Below are 25,362 nucleotides of genomic sequence, written 5' to 3'. Positions count from 1 at the left end.
TTCACCATACTTTCCATTAAAGAAATTCAAATACTGTCCTGGATGGTTTGCAACAGTGGTTACTGTGTCAGCCATTGGACAGAAGGGATTCAGATTCAATTTCTGGTCAAGGGTGTGCACTTGGGTTACAGGTTCCATCCCCAGCCCCTGTTGGGGCATCTGCTTGAGGCAGCAAATCAATGTGTCTCCTTCACATTGTTATTTCTCTCTCCTTTCTTCCCTCCCTCCCTCTCTCTCTAAAAATTATGTGGATAATTACATAAATATATATATTCAAAATGTTTTATATATATATATTTTCCTCAGGTGAGGATTAACAAAAAATAGAATTATAGTATGTTAAAATGAACACTCTTTTAAACTGACAGTGGGATAGACTTAATACATATAATGATATACTTAATGAATTATAATTATAATGTATTGAATTATAATGTATTGAATAAAAATTTGGAAAAATATACCAAAGGTCTTCATATACATACCCTTGGATAGATCAATTCCACTCTTAGACATGCATTTCCTTTCTGTATTAAATAATACCTTCTCAATGCTGAGAAGGAAAGGGTGATAGTGAAGGTCTGGCGAATATTTGGGGTGAGATGCAGAAGAAATAAAATTCGGTTGTGTAGTAAGGAATGCACTCTATTTTCAGGTGACAAGCAAGCAGAAACCTGTATGAGAAGCAGAAGTCAGCTCTACAGAAAGTTCTGAGGAGAGACACCTCCAGTCAGTGGGATGAATTAGGGCAAGGAGCCAAAGTAGGAGCAAACTATCCTGCATTATGGCAAGTGATGTGGGAGGACCAAGAGAACCATGTGTTACTATCCCATGGCACTAAAGCACGCATGCCCACATTGATGCATGCAGGTGCCAATTGGAGGGATTAGACTTGATCTCCCTTGAGGGTAGAAACCCACCTGAGTTTTGCAGAAGAGATTGAGCAGAGCCATTGACTTTCCTCGAAGCAATTAACAAAGGTGTCACAAGAGGATGTATGTGATTTCCGAGTTTGGTTTCAAATAATTGATAAAAATTACCCCAGTTAAATAGAAGGATCTATTCCAGACAGAGTAAACCATGCATGGAGTAAATCATTCAGGAAGCTGCAAGATTATTTTATTTTATTTTATTATTTTTAAAGAATGGAAAAAAGAGAAAAGTGGCTGGAGGGAGACTGCAGAAGAAGGAAAGAGAATTTGCAGTTGCTATGTATTTGTGAGACCAACTTGTGAATGAGGTTAAATGTACTGATAATAAAATATTAAAAGATGGGCACGGATGTTATGTGGACATTACTTTCCAGTCACAATGTTCTTTAATATAATGTTATAATTAAATTTAGAAATCGGTTCTAGACATAATATTGCTATGTATTGCTTCTGATAGGTCTTTGATACAGGTTCCTCTTACATAAAAAAAAGAGTAATATATTATACTTTAATTTTAAAAGGGAAAGCACAAATCACTGGGGTGAGATTTTCTTTTAGGTTTTTTTTCCCCATATATTCCTGACTTCTTGCTTTCTTTCAAATGACTACACTTAGTGATAAAATATAGCAGTGCCTCATTTTTAGAAATTAAAATACTCTTCCAACAATACTACTTTTTAAAATAATTTTTCTGTTGTTACTATTAGCCCTTAAAATAATCATGATGAATACATTCCAATAACAATGGGGTCTCTGATGACATTTTATGTGTGCTGATGTAACTTTTTGCTTAAAATTTCACAAAATAAAGTAATAATAATAGCAAACATTTATACATCATTTTATAAGTGGTAGTCACTATCCTAACACATTTTTTTGAATTTATTTTTAATTTTATGCTTTTCAGAAACCCTGTGAGCGCTATTGTTATAATTAGCTAGTTAATATAAACAAAGGAAAGAAAACAAAGGGAGGTCAGACATTGTAAGCATGGTCACGTGTGAAGCTTCACCCAGAAGCTACAGGTCACATGTTGTACCTCCAAGGGGATTATGGCCCCTCCCTCCCCATCTGATACTGGCTTGTAGAGGGAGAACGGGGAGATAAACACCTGCCAGTAGAAGTCTGGGTGGTGGAGGGGAGGAACTTACCTGTAAGTCTAGCCTGGAGAAGAATGGATTGGTTAGGGGGTAGACCCATCAGAAATGAACAAAATCTTGGTAACTCAATTGATTAGTTTGAAGAAGGTTCTGGTTAAAATCTCCAGACAAAGAGTTTCCTCTCGGTCTTTCTTGCTCAGTGACCTGCATTCCCGACCTGCTCTCGCCCATGCATTCCTGCAGTTCTCTCTCCTAGCCACGTGACCTTAGCAGCCTCATTCCCATGGGCATTTGGTCTCCACACACTGGATGCTTGGACTGGACTGGACTTTAAAAGTGGCAGGTTCTTTATTCTGGCCCTGCTTCAGAGACGATTGGACTTTTTCCAGTAAATTGGGATGATAGTTTTTTACAATATGCTAGAATGCAAAAAAAAAAAAAAAAACCCACATAAATTTATAGGTTCTTTTGAATGAATAAAACAACAACCCTTATGTGTAATTGAAAACCAGCACAGGGGAACCGTGCAATAATAACTAGTGCAGCTTCAGTGTAGGTAGCTAGTTATTAATGTGAGGAAGAAAGCAAAAGGGAACTAAATAATCTTAATAAACTGGGAGGCAGAAGCAAGTAAGAGAGCAGAATTCCAACTAGTTTATTGGTAAACAGATTAATTCACATACTCCAGAGACCTGCAGCCAAGGAGACTTAACTCTCAAAACTGCAGTGAAAATCTCTCCGGAGATGCCAAAAGCTCTACCAGAAGGAGAGGAGGGAATTCCTCTGCTCAGCACCAAATAGGAACTAAATGATGTAATGAAACTTTTGGACATGACCAATGAGAGTCAGGATGATGAAACAGAGGGTCAGGGCCCAACCCAGTCCAGAGGGAAAGTTAGGAATTTTAGTTGGATCAGAAAGGTAATCGATTGCATAGAGGACATGAAATCCCAACAGAATTTATTGGGAGGAGGGCCCAATCCAGTCCAGAGGGAAAGTTAGGAATTTTAGTTGGATAGTTTGAATGGTCCTTTGTTCTTTACCTGACCAAGAAGATATATGGAGGATTAACAGGAGCCTCGTGGCAGTGTTATAGAGCCTGCCCAAGCTCTCCGTCCCCGGAGTGCATTAATTCCCCTAACTCACCATAAAACCTTGCCCTCACGTTTAAACTTCTCCACACATGTGCCTTTGGAATTCTTTTTCACAATGCCAAAAAAGAACCTGTAACTTTCTCCAGCTAGATGGCAATAGATTCCAGCACTTAACCCCTCTGGGCTCCAGGAAGGTCACCCTTCTCTTCCTCATTTTCTAACTTTTTCCTGGAGTTTTTTTGTTTTGTTTTTGAGTAAGCTTTATTATCATCAAATCAATGAACCAAATATTAATAAGGTTTTATTAATGCTCTAGAAATTTTTATAGATCCAAAGAAGTAAAAATATATTCTTTACTAATATCATTTTCTAATTAAGTGCAAAAATGATATAGGTTATTGTAATTGAACTATGATAAAGTAGGGTATGACAAATGCTGAAAAAAATGCAGATGTTCTACTCTGTACTTGTAATAAAGTTGGAGACATCGCTCCTACTGTGTGGTTAAGAAAGTCTTTAATAAAGTAAGAAAGAGAAAGAATGTAATTCTATCTTCATCATGTAAGGGGCAGAAATATAACATTGGGGATCAGCTACAATTAAAGAAACTAGAGGCCTGGTGCACAAAATTTGTGCACTCGGGAGAGGGGAGGAGGTGGTCCCTCGGCCTGACCTGAGCCCTCTCACAGTCTGGGAGCCCTCAGGGGATGTCCAACTGATGGACATCCTTAGCGCTGCCACTACATTGCCAGCCATGAGCCCAGCTTCTGGCTGAGCTGTGCTCTCCCTGTGGGAGTGCACTGACCACCAAGGGCAGCTTTTACATTGAGCATCTGCCTCCTGGTAGTCAGGACGTGTCATAGCAACTGTGGTTCAATTGTTCAGTCAATTTGCATATTACCCTTTTATTATATGGGTTATTAATCATGCTCTGTTAACCATGATGGTTCTGTTCTGATTAGAGAAAGCACATTCTAACCTGGCTGAGAGTTGTACGCCCTGGGACATGGGTGCTAACATCAGAATGCAGTCCATCCTCCTGTTCTGAGAACTGCCTATCATTGTGGAAAGATTTATAACCTTATGGCTGAAACAATCTAGTCCCAGAGGCACTTACTTTTTACAATCCCCAGCCCCTATTGCCTGTAATCTGGTCCTGGGGCACCCAGAGGTGCTTGGCCTCTGTGACCCTCTCCTTTCTCCCAAGTCCACATGACTTGTAACCTGTAATGATTATCCTGTGCCTACTTTCTCATGCCTGTAATTCCTACTTGCCCATGTAATCTTTGTCCTTCTACCCAGCATAAGCAGCTGGCTTATGATGGGGTGCAGAGCAGATTTTTGTGGATGACCTGCTGCTGTCCCATACTGTTGGCATTATTGGAATAAACACTCATATATGATTCAACCCTGTCTGCTTCATTGGTAACACAGACTCCTTGGTTTTCCAGTTATAATCATGTTTATCTCAGATACCAAGATTGTTTCTTAGTCCTTAGTCATGTCAACCTTTCCCAAGAGTCCTCTGATAGGGAAACTTTCATTCTATAATCCCCCATTTGGCTTATGAGCATGTTCTTTGATCTCTGCAAAGACATACTTGTAAAACTCAAACTCTTTCTCAGTTGGCAGATAAAAAACACACATTGGCAAATTAACTTAGTAGCTTTTACAGAATATTCCATTTATTGGGTGGGTGTGGGTAGGGAACAACTTTCCACTACCAGGAGGTCTTCATTAGTCTTTCATCTCATTAGATCTCCAGCCTCATACCATCTCACCACCTCCTTTCTGCTCTCCTCCCTCCTAGTATTTCCTCAACACATCCTTTGTCTAACCCGCACCGCATTCTCACAGGGATCTCTTCTTCTTACACCTTTTTAGAAGAGCTTCTATGTTCTCTGGAGTCATCTTCACATATCCTAACCCAAAGAGAAGAATCTTTTATTTAACATGAAGGATTTTTTTTTCTCCTATGTTAGAAGTACATCATTTGGAGGAATAATGGAAATATGTTATAGATGGGTACAGTAGAATTAGCAAAGACACAGAAGTGTAATGATTTATTTGAGCAGAAAAAATGTCATTATGTCATTAAGAAGGTTATGAGACTCTTACGGAAGATGGTAAATGCCAGATCAATTTAAAAAAAAAAAAGCTTTATATCTGATATTGCAGGGCTCTATTAGGAGTGTTTGAGCAGAATAAGAAAACAGATGGAAAAAGGGAAGAGAATATAGATCCATGGAGTCCAGTTAAAATGTCATTGTAATTATCCTGACCTAAGTGATAATACCAAAAGACACATTGGTACCATTAGGAGTAAAGGAAATTGAAAAAAAAAAAAAAAAAAAAAAACCTTGAAGGAACTGTCATGATTTTCTACAATGTTGAAACCAACAAAATACTAGGTGCACCTGGAGTTATAAAGATTTAAAAAATAAATAAATAAATAAATAAATAAATAAAACTATAACATGGGATTTTACACAAGAAATAGAATATATTCATTAGATACAAACTTATAAATTAAGTAAAAGATGGGTAACTTCTCTAACTCCAAATATTATTGGAAAGGCTTAAGTAGTATTTCCTGCAATTAAGCATATCACTAGAAAGGAAGTTCAACTTGATCTTAATAACAGGTAGTTCAGTCTAATGAAGTGAACAGTGAATGTTCATGAACACTAGATTATAAATTGCAGGACTGAATAACTCATAATTTGCTAGTATTAAAATATCTAGAGTCAAAGACATCTGAAGGCATTCTTTAATTCAACCATTTTATTAAGCAACTACTCTGCGGTTCAGTACACTAGAATGACAATCCAGGCTCAAGGGTACAAATTATAACGGGGAAGATAATGACGTAGAAAACAATGCATTTTGATGTATGTCTTAATAAGGTGAGTGAATTAGCTGTGAGAAAATTAGTGGTGGGAATTACCCAGGTTTAAGAACAATAAACATGCTTGCAGCTATTAAAAGAGATGAATGGTTGTATACTTTGTTCTCTGGAAATTTGATTTGAGAACGTATTCCTAAATTGCTAATGCCACTATATCCAATTACTACTTTTCTTCCAATATGTATGTAGAAAGGGGAGAGGAAAAAATGGTAGGTAATTTTCTTTTCCTTTTAAAATATGTTTTTATTGATTTTATAGTTACAGGAAGAGATAAGGGGAGAGGAGAGGAGAGGAGAGGAGAGGAGAGGAGAGGAGAGGAGAGGAGAGGAGAGGAGAGGAGAGGAGAGGAGAGGAGAGGAGAGGAGAGAGAGAGAAATTAATCAATTAGCTGCCTCCTGCACACCCCCTACTGAGGATTGAGCCTGCAACCCTGGCATGTACCTTGACTGGGAATGAAACTGGCAACCTTTTGGTGCATGGGACAGCGCTCAGCCAAGTGAGTTACACTGGCCAGGGCAAGATATATATTTTTTCCCCCACAAGAATAAAAATCTTAAGCCAGAAAATAGAGCAGAATTTATAGTTTTGGTGTAAAAATCTTGCTGATGGTCAAAGAAAACATTCCAATAATTACTTCATGAAGGTATCTCTTTTTTAATGTATGAGGCAAGCTGGCTGCAAACAAGTTTTACCTGTATATGCTTTGAAGAATCCTAAATTTCATTAAGAATATCAAAATCTTTTCTTTCTTTCTTACTGAATTTTTTTTCATGTTGAATTCATGTTATTCATTCAGAAATTTCTGTCAAGGCAATATTCTGGAGGAATAATATATTATTCCTGGCTTTGGAGAACTTTCTAATGAAATTTTGCCAAATGGGGTAAAATAGTACCCCATTTGGCAAAATTTCATTATCTCAAGTATTGTCCTAATTCTATGCTTATTTCTCTCCATTTTTATACTCTTACATCTTCTTCCTTTTCTTCCTTCTTTTATTCACAGAAAACCATCACACTTTTTTTTTCCCTTTAGACATTTTCTTCAAAATATACTGCATTGAAGTCCCAGAACCAACACTGACAGAAACATCAATATATAGAGTTGGAGGCAGGGGGAGAAAGCTGGGTACTTTGTAAGAAGCATTAAATATGCCTCCTTTTATCACAGGTTAAGTAAATGTGAAGATAGCCCTGAAAAGCTTAAGTGGTTTTTGCTGGAGCTTTCTTCAGATGATGGAGAGAGGAAAAAGAACCTGTTATGTAGCATCTTATGCAAGATGCACTTAAGAAGAGATATCTTTAAGATATCTGAAGGATTGATAGTCCACGGAAATTGTACTTTAGGCAGTCTCCAACAAAATGCCTAAAGAGAGAAGAAATATCTATCAAAAAGAAATAAAATAAGGAGGTATTTTCATGAATATAGATAGACATATCTACAATAAAAATTGCTTTATAGTAGGGATAGTAAATTAAGTGTTATTATACTATTCTGTGAACAATCAGATTAGTTTGTCAAATTACATACAGCACAAAAACAAAACAAAACAAAAAAACAATGTTACTCCCAATATAAAAGAAGTGGAGATAAGATAGACATTTGCAAACATTTTCCCAAGTGGGGAAAAAAAAAAATCACAACAAATAATTTGGGGACTAGAAATGGGCAAAGTTTTTCTCTTCAAAGTTTCTTGATAAATGTATATATAGATACAATTTTATATTTTATTTGAAGTCACATTTTGTGATAATGGGATTGTATGTGTACAAGCTATAAATGACTTTACCTCTAAAGTAGGACTGTCTATTCATGTTAGTGCCCAAGTAAACTATTGAACTCCATTCACTGCCAAACAGTGAGAACAAAATTTAGTCATTTCTATTCTTCCCTCTTCCCAAAAAGTGATTGGGTTTCCACTTCTACTTCCATTCCAGATTAGAATTCAGCCCAGCCTCTCAGCATTCAGTATATTTTCTTATTCAAAAAATATTTGTAACTTTTCATGAAACATGAGTGATACCATGTTTCATGCATGCTGTCAAATGAATTTTACTGTCCTTTCAGTTTGTCTCTCTTACTAACTGTCCATCATGTTTTTGATCCGTTGTGACATTCTTCTATTCTCTGTAACCTTCAGGGTTGGTCAAATGAAAACAGCTTTCACGACATCAAATAGTGAAGCATGCATTTATGCTGTTGGGTGTTCTGATATCACGGTCCTTGCTTGGTAGTATGTTGTGACTGCAACACATTATTAATCTCATCATTCTTGAAAATGTGTTGCTTTTAAAGACTTATTACAGGGGGAACTGAGAAGTGCCTCTAATCCATGACATAATGAAAACTAGAAAAATAAGGCTCTATTTTCCAAAGTGGGTATTCTTTATTAAGGTTCTAGTTTTTCATTTAAATGTTAATTTAAAATTTGAAGGTTGTTTTGTAGCAATGAAAAATAAATCTCAAGTTGTCAATCTTGATACAAAAATATCCAAGAATATGTGGGAGAATCCCTGAATGCATCTCTCATAGCCACAGCTTTTTAAAGAGAAAGCTTTTTAAGAACACTAACACAGTTTTTAACTTCACTTCAATGTCAGAATCGCAATATGTAGACAGCTGAGTCATTAATCTCTTCCAGTCAATGTAAAAGGGGGGAAAAAAATCAGGAAATACAATTTTTTAAGATTAAAAAAGAATGTTCTATTTAAGTCTCAAACATGGGACATATATTTCATTTCACTGCACTGTAACATAATAAAATATTCTCCCTGAAAATCAAAACTCCTGTCTTATCATTACAATCTATCATACATTTCTTTTGGTAAATTTGTTTGGTGCATCTGTTTTCTATAATCAATGAAGTCTAATCCTACCCTGTTTTGAGCAATGGACAAAGTCATGCTTCAGAAATGTCAGGCATAATGAGAGATGGAAAACCACTAAGTAGCAACTTATATTCCTCTGAAAGGCAAGCACTCAGACAATTTAAGTTTCATCTTCGGTGGTGTTGGAGATAATAGCATATAGTGATTTTAATAAAGAAGCACATCTTGTTAGTATAGAGTACTTTTAAAACATGAGTTTTTTTGTTTTGTTTTGTTTTTACCTTGAAATGGACCTATTAGGTAGAAAGAACAATGTACTTTTTAAATATATATTTTTTAGATAAGGAAACAAACACAAAAATTAATAAGGGCAAGCCTAATAGATCAGTTATTTGAAAAAGCCATTAGAGGAAACACACAAACCATGCATAAAGCAGTCAGAATGGCACAAAAAAAAAGAGTTGAATTTTTATGTCACACTTATCAAGTGTGTCAAGTATGATTAATGAAGAGAGGATACATACTTAGATCTAGCCTGGTGAAACTTTCTCAACTCCAGAGATAAACTGAAATGCATATAGGTCTCTTGAGACAAAACGAATCAGTTTTGCATCACAGATCTCATCTACACCAATGAATTTTTGAAGACAGTACAGACCTGTGAATCCATTACTCTTTACTTTGCCAAGGTATAAAGAAAAAAAAAATTAAAAACAAACAAAGAAAACTAACCACACACACACATACACTCATGCACGCACATCCAAAGAGTGCACACTCTTTGAGATAAATATAAGGGATATATACATTCTGTGGAAGTTACTCCAGAAGATAATTTGGTATAAATGAAAATTATATTAGGATAACTCAAATTACAAAATACAAGGCAAGCTTATTAAGAAAGCACAGTTAAAAATGAATCCAGTAGAATTCAGAGTTAATCCGAATTAATGATGGTAATGGAGTTATAAATAATACTGATTGTATAAGAAGCATTCTGTGTGAAAAAGCAACTTGGAATTAAAATTCAAAAGTTTATTTAATAAAACTTAAGAATTCATGTAAGTTAGAAAAGAAATCCAGGAAATACATGTCTTGAAAATTGTGTGGAAGTTGGAGCAAGAGCTTATAAATTGTTTGGTTTTGGTATAAATAAATAAGCTGAAATGTAATCATTAAACTTATGAAGGCAAACACTAAGGAAAATATGTGTATATACATAGTGACTTGAAATTATACACTAGAAAACAAACAAATGATTCATTCCAATAACAAAAAGGAACAAGATAAGATATAGAATAATAAAAGTCAAATAGGATAGGAGGAATAAACTCAAATGTATGTATTATTAGAATCACTGTAAATAAGCTACAGTTCTCTATTAAAAAAAAAAAGTCTCTGCAATGGCATTAAAAATTGTTAGCTCTATCTTGACTGTCAGAGAAAGAACACCTATTTGAAAGTCACAATGATATAAGAGAAAGATACAGCCAAAGATATACTAGGAACTAAGTTAAAGTGAAATGCTCTGATGTTATAAAAAGGGGCATTAATATTTATTAAATGTTTGTAATGTAGCAAATAATCTATTTGTTTTATGAAAAAGACTTAATTATTCTTGTTTTCAGATGGAACAAATACATCCTTAAAATTATAGGCAGATTACTTGTTGAATAGGATTTGTATTCATATAAATAGGATTTCAATGCAAGAGTTGACTCAATTTTTTATGCTCTTTATTACATCAAACTGCATCACATAAGAGAACAGAAAAATCTCTGGTTAAGCACATCCATAAACCTTTAACAGCTAAGCTGTATGTTAGAAATAGACTTATTCTTAAACTTTAAATTTTCAGCAATACCGAATAGCTAACATTTGCTGTAAAGCTACTGTAGTAATAAAATATTTATCATAATGACACAGTGATTCAGTAGAATAGAAGAGAACCAAAACTTGTCCAAGTGTAAAAGGGAATTTTATGTTCAATATTGATGGACTTCTCTGCTAGTAAAAAAGGACTGAACTGCTTAAAAATGGTGTTTGGAAACTGACTAATTAAATATAAATAGGAATATAAAATTAGATTCAAACATCTCATCATACATTTAAATGTGTTTCCCTGGAATTAAAGCTCAAAATGTAAAAACAATTAAATAATTACTAAATTAAATAAAAAGGATCAAATGAAGACATCAAAGTATTTTCATAATTTGAGAATGCATAAATTTTGAAGTCTGCAAAGAGACAATAGATCAGGAAAAATATGTCAAAATCCAGGCAGAAAATATATTAGCTTCCTTAAACAAAATGATTCTAAAATGTTTTAGAAAAAAATATAAGCAAACAACACCATAGTGGGAAAAGAGTATACTTAAGAAGTACAGAGAGACATCCAGCTGGTGTTGCTCAGTGGCTGAATGTCTAACCATGAACCAAGAGGTCATTGGTTCAATTCCCAGTCAGGGCACATGCTGTGGTTGCTGGTCAACCCCTAATAAGAGTGTGCAGGGGCAGATGATCAATGATTTTTCTCTCTCATAGATGTTTTTATCTCTCTATCCCTCTCCCTTCTTATCTCTCTAAAAATCAATAAAGATATATTTGAAAAAAATAAATGTAGAGAAAAAGATATATAAAGCCAAATAAACTTGAGAATAGATTTTTACTCTCACTAGCAGGTTCTCTTTCTTTTTTATTATTTTTATTTTTATTTTTTATTGATTATGCTATCACATAATTGTCCTTTTCCCCCCATTCCATCCCAAACCCCTCCCTACATATGCCCCTACCTCCCTGTTGTCCATGGCCACTGGCTAGGCCCATAGGCATGCACACAACTCCTTTGGTTGATCTCTTCCCCTTACCCCCACCCTCCCCTACATTCCTTCTGAGGTTTGAGAGTCTGATTGCTGCTTCTCTTTCTCTGGGTCTGTTTTTGTTCAGCAGTTTATGTTGTTCATTATTTCCTCTAGATGTGTGAGATCATGTGATCCAAGAAATACCCAGCAAGCAATCAGCATTCCAGGTTCCCACAATGAGCAGGCCTCCTTCATTGAGTTTTAAAGCTCTATGGCCAAGATTAAAAATGGCAGGAGAGTAGGTGGATGCTGCAGGGACATGCTCCCAGGAACAAGCTGGAATTACAACTGAAATATGGAAAACCTTCCTGAAAAATCAAGGGAAAACTCACATGAGAGAACCCTGACAACCAAGTATAGAAGGTGGAGACCACATAGAGATTGGTAGGAGAATTGGAGGTATGAAAGGGCCAGCCAGGTGCCCACCCACACTAACTGAAGTTCCGGAGAGATATCTTAGTTGTGGAGAACTCTAGGACCTAATTCCCAAGTTGGGATCCCAAGCAGAGAGCACCAAACCTGAGGAGGGTACCCACATAACATCTGGCTGTGAAAAGCAGTGGGGTGCTATCTGCCAGGGAATGGCAGCTGAAAGTTCAGGCACCCTCTTAAAGGGCCAATGCAAAAAAATTCTTGTGCTCTGACAGAGGGAGGGTGAAGTGTACTACAGCTGTGAGAGCAGAAACCAGGACTGGGGACTCAGGGGACAGAGCTCAGAAGGCAACCCAAGTTTCCTGAGCTGAGTCATTCCCTCACACAGTGGAGAACATCTTTCCCACTTAGACATTTTCCTTGCCTGAGGGGAAGAAAATCCACACACTCTATTGGAAAACACCTTGTCCAGAGGCCACTTAAGAGATTAAAAGTAACAATTAGCCTCCAGGCAGAAGCAGCTGCCCCACCCTGTTGAAAAAACTCCTGCTACCCCTGAGAACCATTGCCTGGGGGCAGTTTAGTCAGAATCCTATTAGTTTGTAGACAGAGGTAGTCTCTGGAGGCTTTGAGTCTTTGCCAATTAGTCAGAAATAGCTTTTAACACTATCCTGCACTAGAGATTGAGAGGTAAAGAGGATCTACCCAAAACATAGTCACAAATCCAAACAGACAACCAAAATGAGGAAACAAAGAAACAACCCTCAAATGAAAAGAACTAGGTAATTCTGCAGAAGAAGAGATAAATGAAGCAGAGATAAGAAATTTATCTGAAACAGAGTTCAGAGTAATGATGGTAAAAATGCACAACAGTATAAAAAAGGATATAGTAACTATGAAAAAAGAACAATCTGAGATAAAGAATGACATAACACAAATAAAGAACACATTGGAAGTAATAGACAGCAGATTCAGGGAAGCTGAGGATTGAATCAGTGAATTAGAAAATAGAGTTGAAAATATCACTCAATCCTACAACCAAAAAAGAAAAAAAACAATTAAAAAACATAGGAGGACATCTTAATAAAGCTGTGGGACAACATGAAATGTAACAATATTGTAATAGCAGGTGTGCCAGAAGAGACATCAAGTGAGAAAGAAATAAAGTGTTTGAAGAAATAATGGCCGAAAACTTCCCTAATCTGGTAAAGGGATAAGTCACACAGTTCAGGAGACACAGAGAACTCCAAACCAGAAGTACACAAACAGATCCATGCCCAGACACACCATAATTAAAATGTCAAAAATTAAAGACAAAAAGAGAATCTTAAAGGGGAAACTCTACAGCCCAGAAGGAAATGGCATGAAGTACTCAAGGTAATGGAAAGCAAGGATATGAGACCAAGAAGATTTCATCACCATCAAGCCAGGATTACAAGAAAAGTGTATGTCAGCTTTGTCTTCAAATTACATTTAAGGAATAATTTTAGTCTTTGTCAATATATAGTTATACTAAATCATTATAGCCAGAATTTTGCCATTTAAGGGTTTCACTTGGTGGTTAGATTATAATATATTTACCTATATTTTCTATGAGGCATAAGGGAATTTTTATAAAATAATATCATATTAAAATAATATTTATATTAGTAATTGGAATAAAATAAAAATTAGAAAAGCTATAAGGAATTATGCTAGACATCATCTAGAATAAGATCTCAAGGCTTGCCCAAGCTGGTTTGGCTCAGTGGTAGAGCGTCAGTCTGAAAGGTCCCAGGTTTGATTCCGGTCAAGGGCATGTACATTGGTTACGGGCACATCCCCGGTAAAGGGTGTGCAGGAGGCAGCTGGTCGATGTTTCTCTCTCATCGATGTTTCTAGCTCTCTATCTCTCTCCCTTCCTCTCTGTAAAAAATCAATAAAATATATATAAAATAAAATCTCAAGGCTCTCTAATCTATAGAATGATATTGCACTCTTACCTCATCTATATATAGTAATACACACCGAGTGGCCAGATTATTATGATCTCTGACTGCATAATAATCTGGCCTCTCAGTATACATATATATACAGTGCATGAATCCGTGCATGGGTGGGGTCTAGCCAGCCTGGCCAAGAGGAGGGGACATGGGCGGTTGGCTGGCCTGCCTTCTGGTTGAACTCCTAATCGAGGGGACAATTTGAATATTAGCCTTTTATTATATAGGATATACAGTGAGTGGCCAGACTATGATGTGTTCAGCGGTCCTAATAATCTGGCCACTCAGTGTATACATGTACTGTTGTCAGCCCTAACTTCTCTCTTTTCATTTTAATTTAAAATTTATAAAAGTTTACTTGTTTTCTTTCTGAATGCATTCTGACCATTTTGTACATTCCCAGTGGAAATCACTGTTATAGATATTGAATTTAACAAAATTTGAATATTTTTTCTCTTAGCTAATTAATTATAAAATGTAATTGGAAAAAAATAAGTTGTTTGACTTTATGTCTCAAAATTCCTTGAACACATGGAGTTATGTTTCTAATAATTTAAATATTTTCTTGTATCTCTGATGACTAATTCAATAAACATATAACTCTCACTTATTGAATAACTATTATGTGCAAGAAAAATGTGAATCTAGTTTTCCCATTTGTAGAGAACAATTTGAGGTCATCAAGCCTGGAGAGTGTTTCTGTGTCCTTGATAATAGGCTAGTAAAATCAAATTCAATATACATGGATATGCTTTGTTACTGAGTTTTAATCTAAAAAGAATAAAAAGGTGAAGAGATAATGTGAAGAAATGATTTTAAAATAAAACAAAACAAACACTTCTAGAGTGGAAAGGTCTGTGTCAAGGAGCCTTGGCAGTGAGCCAATAAGAAATTTACAGGGCTCTTTGAGCCAAAGCTTTCTTGCTTTTGTAGCTCATGCTGATTTATGTATTCATACATTCAACAGCTACTTAGTGAATGCCAGCTTTGTGATAGGCACCCTGTCCTCATGCCCTATTCCCCTCATACAACCTTTTCTGAGTCCTAGCAGCCCATTGTTCTATGTATTTTTCAACCAGACAAATTCATTCTGACAATCTCATTGTATTTATTTCATTCAGGTTCAACAGGTCTGAGTTTTGTTTTTATTAGCTGTAGGAGAAATATTTGAAATTAGAACAACACATATAAAAGCTCAATGTAAAGTATTGGGGGGGGGGGCGGGGGGGGAAACAGCATCATCAGTAGGAAAATCAGAAAATTACAAAGAAAAAACACACACTCCAAAACACAAAATAATACTCTGAGATAGAAAGACTGCACTGAGAATTTAAGTCAATACTTGAAAATTTTTGTTATTGATGATCAAAACTAATGATCAATTATTGGGAAAAATAACAATCTCTAAATATCTTAAGAGTCCTGATTGGTGTGGTTCAGTTGCTTGGAACATTGTCCCACACACCTAAAAGTTGCAGGTTCAATTCTTGGTCAGGTCACATACATAGGTGGCATTTTTGATCCGTGGTTGAGACCTGTATAAAAGGCAACCCATCAATGTACCTCTTTCACAGTGATGCCTCTTTCTCTCTCTCTCTCTCTCTCTCTCTCTCTCTCTCTCTCTCTCTCTCTATCTCTCTCTTTCTCTCTCTCTCTCCTCTTTCTTTCTTTCACCCTCTCTGGAATCAATAAAACGTAATAATATAAATAAATCTCTTGAGATTATTTTGGAGCATGTATACTACATGAAACTATTAGCAGTTAATTTTGAGCAATACAATGTACTCTTAAACTGAAAAGAAAGTGAAAAGGCAGACTTTATTAATTTCTGACACACAAAGGTGTAAACTATTTATATGCCTTCTAAAAACTTATGTGCTATAATTAATATTCATCATTGGTAAATCTAGATCGAACCTGGAGACATATTGAATTGTAAATGCAATAACAAAACACTAGCATTATTAAATGTTTGAAACTTGCTAAGGACTTATCTTTATGCTTTAGACAAACTAATTCAATTGCTCTTTTAAAAATCCCTATGATGGGTTAATTGCATTCTACTTATGAAAAACTGGGCCTTTAGAGATCTAATTATGCCATCCAGCTAGTAAATAATATATCCAAGATTTAATTTTTTTAAAAAGCAAAACTTAGATGCAGGTGCAATAATATTGTATTTGTCTTTCTCTGATTGACTTACATATTTCACTTAGCATTGAATGCTCTTCAGGTCCTTCCACAGTATTGCAACAAATAAGATTTTCTTTTTTAAAATGGTGAGTAGTATTCCACCATGTAAATGTAATACAGTTTATTATCTAATCACCTACTGATGGGCACTTGGGCTGCTTCCAAATTTTGACTATTAGTAAATAACATTGCAATAAACATAGGGATGCATATATTCTTTTGAATCCTGTTTTTGGATTTCTATAGATACATTCTCAGAAGTGGAATCAATGGGTCATACACAGTTCCATTTTTAAGTTTTTGGATTCACTCCATACTGCTTTCTACAGTGGCTGCACCAATCTGCATACCCCCAAGAGTGTTCCCTTTTTTTTAGCATTATTGTCAACATTTGTTTGTTGATTTATTGATGATAGCTCTTCTGACAGATGTGAGGTGATTGTGGTTTTAATTTGCATTTCTCTAATGATTAGTGACATTGAGCATCTTCTCATGTCTGTTGGCCATCTGTATGTCCTCTTTGGAGAAATGTTTAGTGAAAAACTTAAACAAATAACATAGAAGCAGACTTATAGATACAGAAAACAGACTGATGGCTGACAGAGGGGAAAGGAGATGGAGGCTGGGTGAAAAAGTGAAGAGATTAAGCAAAAAATAAAATCAAAGACACAGACTACAGTATGGTGATTAACAGGGAAAGGAGGGTGGGGTGAAGTAGAGAGTGTAAAGGGGGGATATATGTTTACAGAAAGACTTGACTTGAAGGTGGTGGTGAATACACAACACAATATTATAGATGATTTATTATAGAATTGTATTCTTAAAAGCTATACAAGAGGCCTGGTGCATGAAATTAGTGCATGGGGTGTGTGTCCCTCAACCCAGCCTGCATCCTCTCCATTCTGGGACCCCTGGAGGGATGTCCGACTGCCCGTTTAGGCCCTATCCCAGTAGGATCCCTAGTTGAGACCTGTATAAAAGGCAACCCATCGATGTACCTCTTTCACAGTGATGCCTCTCTCTCTCTCTCTCTCTCTCTCTCTCTCTCTCTCTCTCTCTCTCTCTCTCTTTCTTTCTCTGTCTCTAAACAGGAAGTCAGACATCCCTCTCATAATTCAGGACCGTTGGCTCCAAACTGCTCACCTATCTGCCTTCCTGATTTCCCCTAACCACTTCTGCCTGCCAGTCTGATCACCCCCTAACCACTCTCCTGCCAGCCTGATTTATGCCTAACTGCTCTCCAGCCAGCCTGATCACCCCTAACTATCCTTCCCTGCTGGCCTGGTCACCCCTAACTGCCCTCCCCTACAGGCTTGATTATCTCCAACCTCCCTCCCTTGCAGGCTTGGTCCCTCCCAACTGCCCTCCCCTGCTGGCCCTCTTATGGTGGCCATCTTGTGTCCACTTGGGGGCAGCCATCTTTGACCACATGGAGGTACCCATCTTGCATGTTGGAGTGATGCTCAATTTGCATATTACTCTTTTATTAGATAGGATGTCACTCCAATAAGTTAAATTTAAAAAGTGAAGGAAAATAAAACCTAGATGCCTCTAATTCTAGAGTCTTTTTCTTCATCACTAACAGACAAGTCTCCATTGTGCTGTGTTTATTTTACAAACCCCAATTTATAAAGGACAGCAGTATCAACTATATCCACCAGGGCCCTCATATCTATAAAAACTGTCAATTATTTAAAAGTAATTTTAAGACCTTCAGTTGGAAGATTCTCTCAAAGGCTCATGATGTGAATCATCTTAACTGAAAAGATTGACTTGCCTTGACTGTGCATACCTGGAAGGTAGAGTCTCTTTGAGAAGAGGTGACTGCAGATCATATATGGTGCTTTTGGGGAAGCATGATGTTCAGGGATTGGTGGTGTTCAGGGGCAGGAGTGGGTTGAAAACTGGGTAAGATGGTTTTTGACTGGATGGCCTCAGATGTGTGCTTAATAGAGTGCCTAGTCCCTAAGTAACTTTTTTTTCAGGAAGCAATGATTTTCTTATTAGTCAGCTTGTAAGTTGTTGTCAATGAATGGAATAAATTTTAAACTGGTTCTGATGGTGACTTATTGCTATGGCTACAAAACCCCACTTCTTCTGTGGAGTGTAGAACATTTTATCTCAATTTCAGTTAAAATTGTAAACTATATTCCAGTCTAGTTAATATATTTTTTAAATAGACAACTTGGTTGCCAAAATCTTAAAGTCACCTTCAGCTATATGCCATTATTGATACTTCATCTTTTTTCCTCCCTACAATTTGAGTAAAAAAAATCATTCTGTTAAACCACTTGTAATATGTCACTATAAAATAGTGATATTTAATTATAATATTTCAATAACACCTCACTGATAAAATAAAGTCTTTCTATGTATAAGCAAAGAAAGGTATTTCAGTAGCATTAAAATAAGTAAAATAACTAATAAAATAAATATGATATTAAAATAATAAATTATAAAATAATTATTATTCAAGTTAGTCTTGCAGAAGTTTCAACTGGTCTCCTTTCTCTTACTCTTCACTGGACTTATTTTATCTTTTTTACCATATTTAATGCATATACATTTTAGCTTATCTCTAGCAGTAGCATTACCATGAAAAGTGAGAGAATGAATATGAATATTCATATTCATACTTTTTAAAATTTGAGGTGAGTTTGTATTTAAATCTTGGCTCCAACTCTTCCTTTATGAATGACCTTGCACTATTTCCTTGACTACCCAGTCCTCAATTTTCTGTTCTACCATATGTACAGAATCACAGAATCTACTACAGGGGAAGAAATACATAAAGTAATACTTACCAGAATTCTTAGTATTGTACATGGTAAAAATCCTTCTGTAAGTGCTAATTGCTGACATTACTATTATACATGAATCTTTCTCTCTGCCTTTCCCTCTCTCTTTCACCATCCCTAAAAATCAATGGGAAAAAAAAAGATTAACAACAACAACAAAAAGAAACAGCTTATATACTAAGTAAGACATATTGCTAAACATTGGTTCTTAGGGAAAAAAAAATAAACCAGAATGAGATTGCAATAGATGAGTGATTTTACAGAAATACCACTTTGTCCAAATAATATTCTTAGTTTTACAGTCACATCCCAGCATCGTATTTAGCTAATACAATTGAACCAACTATTCAGGCAGATTAGAGTGAATTACTACTTTTACACTAGAGGCTTGGTGCATAAAATTTGTGCAGGGGGTGCGGGGGTGGGGGGGACATCTCCTCAGCCCAGCCTGCACCCTCTCCAATCCAGGATCCCTCAGAGGATGTCTGACTTCCAGATGTCTAAACAGGCAGTCAAACATCCCTTTCACAATCCAGGACCACTGGCTTTTAACTGCTCACCTGCTTGCCTGCCTGATCACTGCTAACTGCTCTCTGCCACCATGGCCTGATCACCCCAAAATTCCCCCCATTCCCACCTGGCCACCCCCAACTTCCCACCCCCCTGCCAGCCTGGTCACTCCTAATTGCCTCCCCCTCCTACCTGGTCACCCAGAACTGCCCCCCCTACCAGCCTGTTTGACCCACGCAGCCTGCTGCTCGATCATTTGGTCAGCCTCACTAACACCCCCGCAGGCCTGGTCGCCCCACACAGCCTGTTCGGTCGTTGGTTCAGTTGTTCAGTTGTTTCGGTTGCAATGATCATTTAGGCTTTTATACCTAGAAATACCATTTTTCTTCTCCTCTCAGATTTTTCATTTGACATCCTCTAGAGACAAGGAAATAAAAGCAAATTGATTTTCAAATGTTCTATAGTGATGTAATCTATTAATTACTTTTTACTCTCACAATGTTCTGAGGTGACCTAAAATTAATTAAATAAATGTAAAATAGTTGCTAGTATGTGGCAGTTCTTATGATTATGGTATTTGCCACATTAATATTGTCTCTGATCTCATCATTTACACTTATTCCAGGAGTATTCTGAAGAAAATTTAATCTCTCTTTTCAGCATAGCAATAAGCAACCCTCTTAAAATTAGGCCTGCAGTCTCCAACTTTGCCTTTCTAGTGATGTATATTACTATAAAACTAAATGTTATATCAACATAAGAGCAGTAATTTAATTCAATAAATACATTTGCATTTATTAGGCAATCAATAATTTTGGTTATAAGATACAAATTTTGGCAATAAAACAACTACCTCTAGAATAACACTATCTGCTATTATGTTATTATTTTGGGGTATGAATATATAACAGTAAGATGGCCATATAAAATATTTATTTTCAAAATATGCTATTAAAATACAAATATTGGCAGAAAATCATAGGGTGGACATTTCATAAATAAAAACCATATAACATTTAGAAATGTAATAGAGGAGCAAAGATTGCATGGGTCATTTCATAGAAGATCATTCACTTTACAGAAATCTGTTTCCCATTGAGTTTACCCTCCTTCTCAAGTCTCTTGAGACTTCCACCATCTGTTTTTGAAAGAGCAATATACCTGTACAGCCTTTAGCTATTTTGCTTGTGACTCTAGCCATCTGATGAAAACATAAAATAACTTGACAGAAATACCAGCTCTTTCCAGAAGCAGACCCCTCTCCAGAAATAGCCTTGTTTAAAAGTTAAATTTATCAGGCTGATATTGGTTAATCATATTATGTAAGTTTCAAGTGTACAATTCTATAATAAATTATATGTATCAGCATGTTGTGCTCTTTAAACTCCATACATGTGAAAGTAGTAAGCTTGTGTCCTTAGGATTTGGCTTGTCAATAGCTCATAGAGATGCCTTTCAGTTAATGGGTGGCTGGGTGGAGGCAGAAGTCAGTGTATATCTTTGGGTCTTAGTTAGTACTAAATAAGTAAACCAAGATGTCTTGGTTCATGAGATATAAATTAGCCTAAAGACTTGAGAGTTGCAATTCTGCAAAGGTGTATGGATTATTATAAAAGAAAGTGAGCACTGACAACAAAAAGAAAACATTAATTATTCTCATCTTATCTAAACTCCTTTTTAAATAAGAAAAATCATGGGTTTTTAGTTTACAGTGTAAAATGTAATGTCGATTATGTTACTGTAAAATATTCAAATTAATTGTATAAGTTACTTTTATTAGAAATATATTTCTTTTCACAGAAATTTAGATGAACAAAAAACAATGTGGAAAGGAAGGTGTGGTGGGCTGAATTTTAAGTTGCCCTCCCGATGGTCCTGGTTCTTGTGGAATTCTTTCTCCTCTGAATGTGGGTAGAATCTTTGAATGTGAGGTAATATAATATCCACAATTATCACCTAAGCCCTTTACAAATAGAGCTTTTCCCAGCTATAAACAAATGGGCAGGTCAGAGAGGCTAGAAGCATGAGAAGGATATCACACTTGCAGCTGGCTTTGAGCATGAAAAGGATTGTGATGTGAGCAGCTTATAGGAGCTGAGAGCAACATCTGAGTGACAGCCAGCAGGAACACAAGGGCTTCAGTCTCACAGGTGTAAAGGACTGGAGTCATCCAAGTAAATACCCCTTCTCCTGTCCATCCCAAGAGGTTTCAGGATTGTCAGACTCTAAGTAGAGAATTTACATCAGGCTGCCCAAATTTTGTTTAAAATGGTTCCCTAGCATTTTAACATTAACATTAACAGTTTATCTAACCATTTCCCTGTTATTGAGTATTTAGATTTTTTAAGGTATAATTAGATTTTAGTAATGGTGTAAACTCCTTAAATTTGTATTTAATGCCATTACAATCTTGCTGTGTAACTTTGGGAAAGTCACTTAACATTTTTGTGCTTCAGTTTCCACAAATATAAAAAAGGATCTAACAATTGTGCTTATTTCATGGGGTTATTGTGTGGATTAAATGAGTTTACTAATATATATATATCTATCTCTTAGTAAACTCATTTATCTATCTATGTATATATATGTAGATAGATGGTACATAGATAGATGATAGATAGATGATGATGATAGATAGATAGATAGATAGATAGATAGATGACAGATAGATAAAAAGAAAGAATACTTAGAAAATGTCTGACAAAGGAAAGTTTCTTAATCATGTTAGCTATTTGTATTGTAATCCACATTTTTTGTTTTTACAACCATTATGAAAAATGCCTAGATTAAAATTGTAATGGCAAATAATTAAATCACTGAATCAAATCATTGTACATAGTAAGAATAAAATCATTTTCTGTACCAAAATTGCTTGCAAATTGTAACCTACATAGAAACTTGACAATAGTGAAAATCTTCTCTTTTTAAAGGGAGAGAACAATTTGCAGAAATGACAAGTGGCTGATTTGCCCTACACTCTTTAAATTTAGCTAATTTAAAGATCATGATTTACACAAATTGAGGCCTATTTAGAATTCTTTATTTTCATGGCTCAAATAACTTCTCATTTGCCTATTCTGAACTATTTAAAATTACTACTACAAATCATTAGAAGAAAATAGAAATATATTTCTGAGAATGTCAAAAAATGGTGGCATATATACAGCTATCAAATAATGAATCAATAGAGTGCCAAGTATAATTACAAATAAAAACGAGGAATAAGAATGAGCTCTCACTATCCAGCATACCCACAGTAGCCAGAACAGTGGTTCTCAAACACGGGATCTTGTTAAAAGTCTGATTCTGATTCAGTAGTTCTGGGATGTGACCCAAGCTACTGCGCTTGTACAAAAGCCCCAATAACACACATGTTGGTGCCCTACAGACCTCACTTGGAAGACAAAGAAGTAGAGCATCATTACCAACCACCAGAACTGTAGGCTCACATGGCCCATTTGCTGTAGATGGAGGACTTTAATTGAAGTTGGTTTTGCTAAGGATTGTTCAAGTTACTTAGAAATAGCGGACAACATTCAAAGTATATGCTTCTAAGTATAATTTGCAGTAACTTTCAAAGTACTATTGTTTTTAAAGTCAGCTTTAACTGTAGAGTGACATAGTTTCCAAGATCAATATGAAACCCTTATTTATCAGAATTCACCATGTATCTAGCTGGTAAAATGGAGATTGCATGTGGAATACAGGCCAGGTTACCTGAAAAATGGCTTCACTGCAAATAAACTGCTTAATACATTCAATGCTCCTAGGACACTCAGAAAACAATCCTGATTCAGATCCCATTGGTTATCTTGGGTCACAGCCAATTACAAGGAGGAACCGGCTCTTGGCGCATATTGGCACTGGCGTCACTTTTAAACCTATTTTATTTACAGCATAAATTGAAATTACGGGGCAGTAATAAGCTTTATCTTTTTAATTTCCTTCTCTCTTAAGTTCCCGTCATCATTGTGCTCTTTAAAAGCTTTTCCTTTTCTTTGATTAATTAAGCAAATTTATACACCCATTTACCAGGCAGTTCCCCCAAATGTTACTGGAAAAACTAAGCATACATTTTGCTCTCCATGTAAAGAAGGCTTGAATTATAAAGGATCCACTTAAGTGATACATAAAATTTCCCCTTCACAATTAATATGCACACAAAGAAAACCACAGCTAGCATGTTAGCACTGGATTAAAGTGCTTTCACTGGATCCATCATTTTCTCAGCACCAAGCTCTGACTGACTGTGCTCTCACATAATTAAAGAAAGCTCCTATTATGTTTAATTCCATCACACATGAACTTAGCATTTTCACCATGTCTGTAGACTGATGACAACTTGTATAAGGAAATGAAAAGTAAGGTAGAATCTGTTTGCTACAGTTTAACTTAATGAACAAAAGAAAAATCACATCAGTTGCTTCTTGTGATTAGAAAGGACATCCTTTCACCTTAAATGGTCCTAGTTCAGGTGGGGAAGATATCTGAGATGAAATGGTTCAATGCTGTTTGGCAATACAAGGGTCATTTTTAAAATTATTATTAGTTTTTAAAATATATTTTATTAATTTTTTACAAAGAAGAAGGGAGAGGGATAGAAAGTTAGAAACATAGATGAGAGAGAAACATCGATTAGTTGCCTCTTACACACCCCCACCGGGGATGTGCCCGCAACCAAGGTACATTGAACCTGGACTCTACAGTCCGCAGGCCAATGCTCTATCCACTGAGCCAAACCAGTTTCAGCCAATTTATTTTTTTTAATATATAAAGCAATGAGATAACACTTAAAAGTACATTCGACACTCTTTAGCAATAAAAGAGAAAGTAATCCAAAAGCTTAGGGGATAAAAAGTTAAGATATTAACATACTGACCAGAAAAGCAGATATAAGTAAAAAATTCATGCTGATTCCGGTTCCCCCTTTTCCGGGGACAACTTTAAATCCATAGGGTCCCCTGCTACTCTACAAGGTGACAACACTAAAATGACAGAAGAAACCAGTGACTTGGGTCTCTCTTCAGTATGTCGTTTCATTTGAAAGAATTGAACTAAAGCATAGATTTTAAGTGTTATTTGCTCTGCTCTCACAGATAACATGAACAAAAAAGCCATGAATATTAGGAGGGAACCCTAATTGAATGTGGGTTGGGGAACAGAGAAGCAAGCCTTGTGTGAACAAATGGCCTCAGAACGCACTGAGATGTGTGTTCCAAGTGCCTGACTTGCATACAATCTTCATAAAAATATGGTTGCCACCTCCAAACATGCAGCATTAGGTAATCTGTCTATTTATAAGATAAAGCAGCAAAAAAGTTCTGGAAAGAAGTAATTTAGACAAACTGACCTGGCAACCCTGGCCTACCTGGGTGCTCCTTCTTACCAAAGTGTCTGCATGATGCTATCACCACACCCGCATTGCCCCAGGATTTCCATTCACACAGGTGCCCTCTCGGATTGTTCCTTAACAAAAGATTCAAATGAAAAATTAAATGTCCTGCTTTAAAAGTGAAGATACTCTTTGGAGAGAATAAGGAGTCTTACTGGATGCATTTTGTACTTACTGGATGCATTTTGTTTATTCAAGTGCCCACCTTCTAAATATCAGGATGGGTCATATTTATTAAGCAAGAGTTTAGCTCATCAGGCAATAGACACGCTATTAGAAAATCAACCACTCTGGAATAGGACAAGTATTAGAGACTTATATAGATTTGGGGAACGCAAGGCAAGGGGATTTTAAAAAATATTTCCTATTTCAAAATTTTGCCTATAGCTTATCT

The 25,362-nt window shown here is 36.0% G+C and overlaps 1 long non-coding RNA gene across 1 annotated transcript; it reads right to left on the bottom strand.

The window, feature by feature from the left end:
- Positions 1 to 217: 217 nt before the first annotated feature.
- LOC311628269 lies at positions 218 to 25,044 on the bottom strand. The gene is made up of 3 exons (XR_014795991.1): positions 24,945 to 25,044; positions 19,073 to 19,183; positions 218 to 2,451 (listed from the first exon to the last, which is right to left on the bottom strand). It is a non-coding gene; the product is annotated as an uncharacterized lncRNA (long non-coding RNA).
- Between the last annotated feature and the right edge of the window lie 318 nt (positions 25,045 to 25,362).

The sequence above is a fragment of the Pipistrellus hanaki genome (assembly GCF_964339955.1).
Source record: "Pipistrellus hanaki genome assembly, chromosome: 1".
NCBI lineage: Eukaryota > Metazoa > Chordata > Mammalia > Chiroptera > Vespertilionidae > Pipistrellus > Pipistrellus hanaki.
Note: the sequence above shows the minus strand (reverse complement) of the source record. Positions and strands in the feature narration are given on the sequence as shown.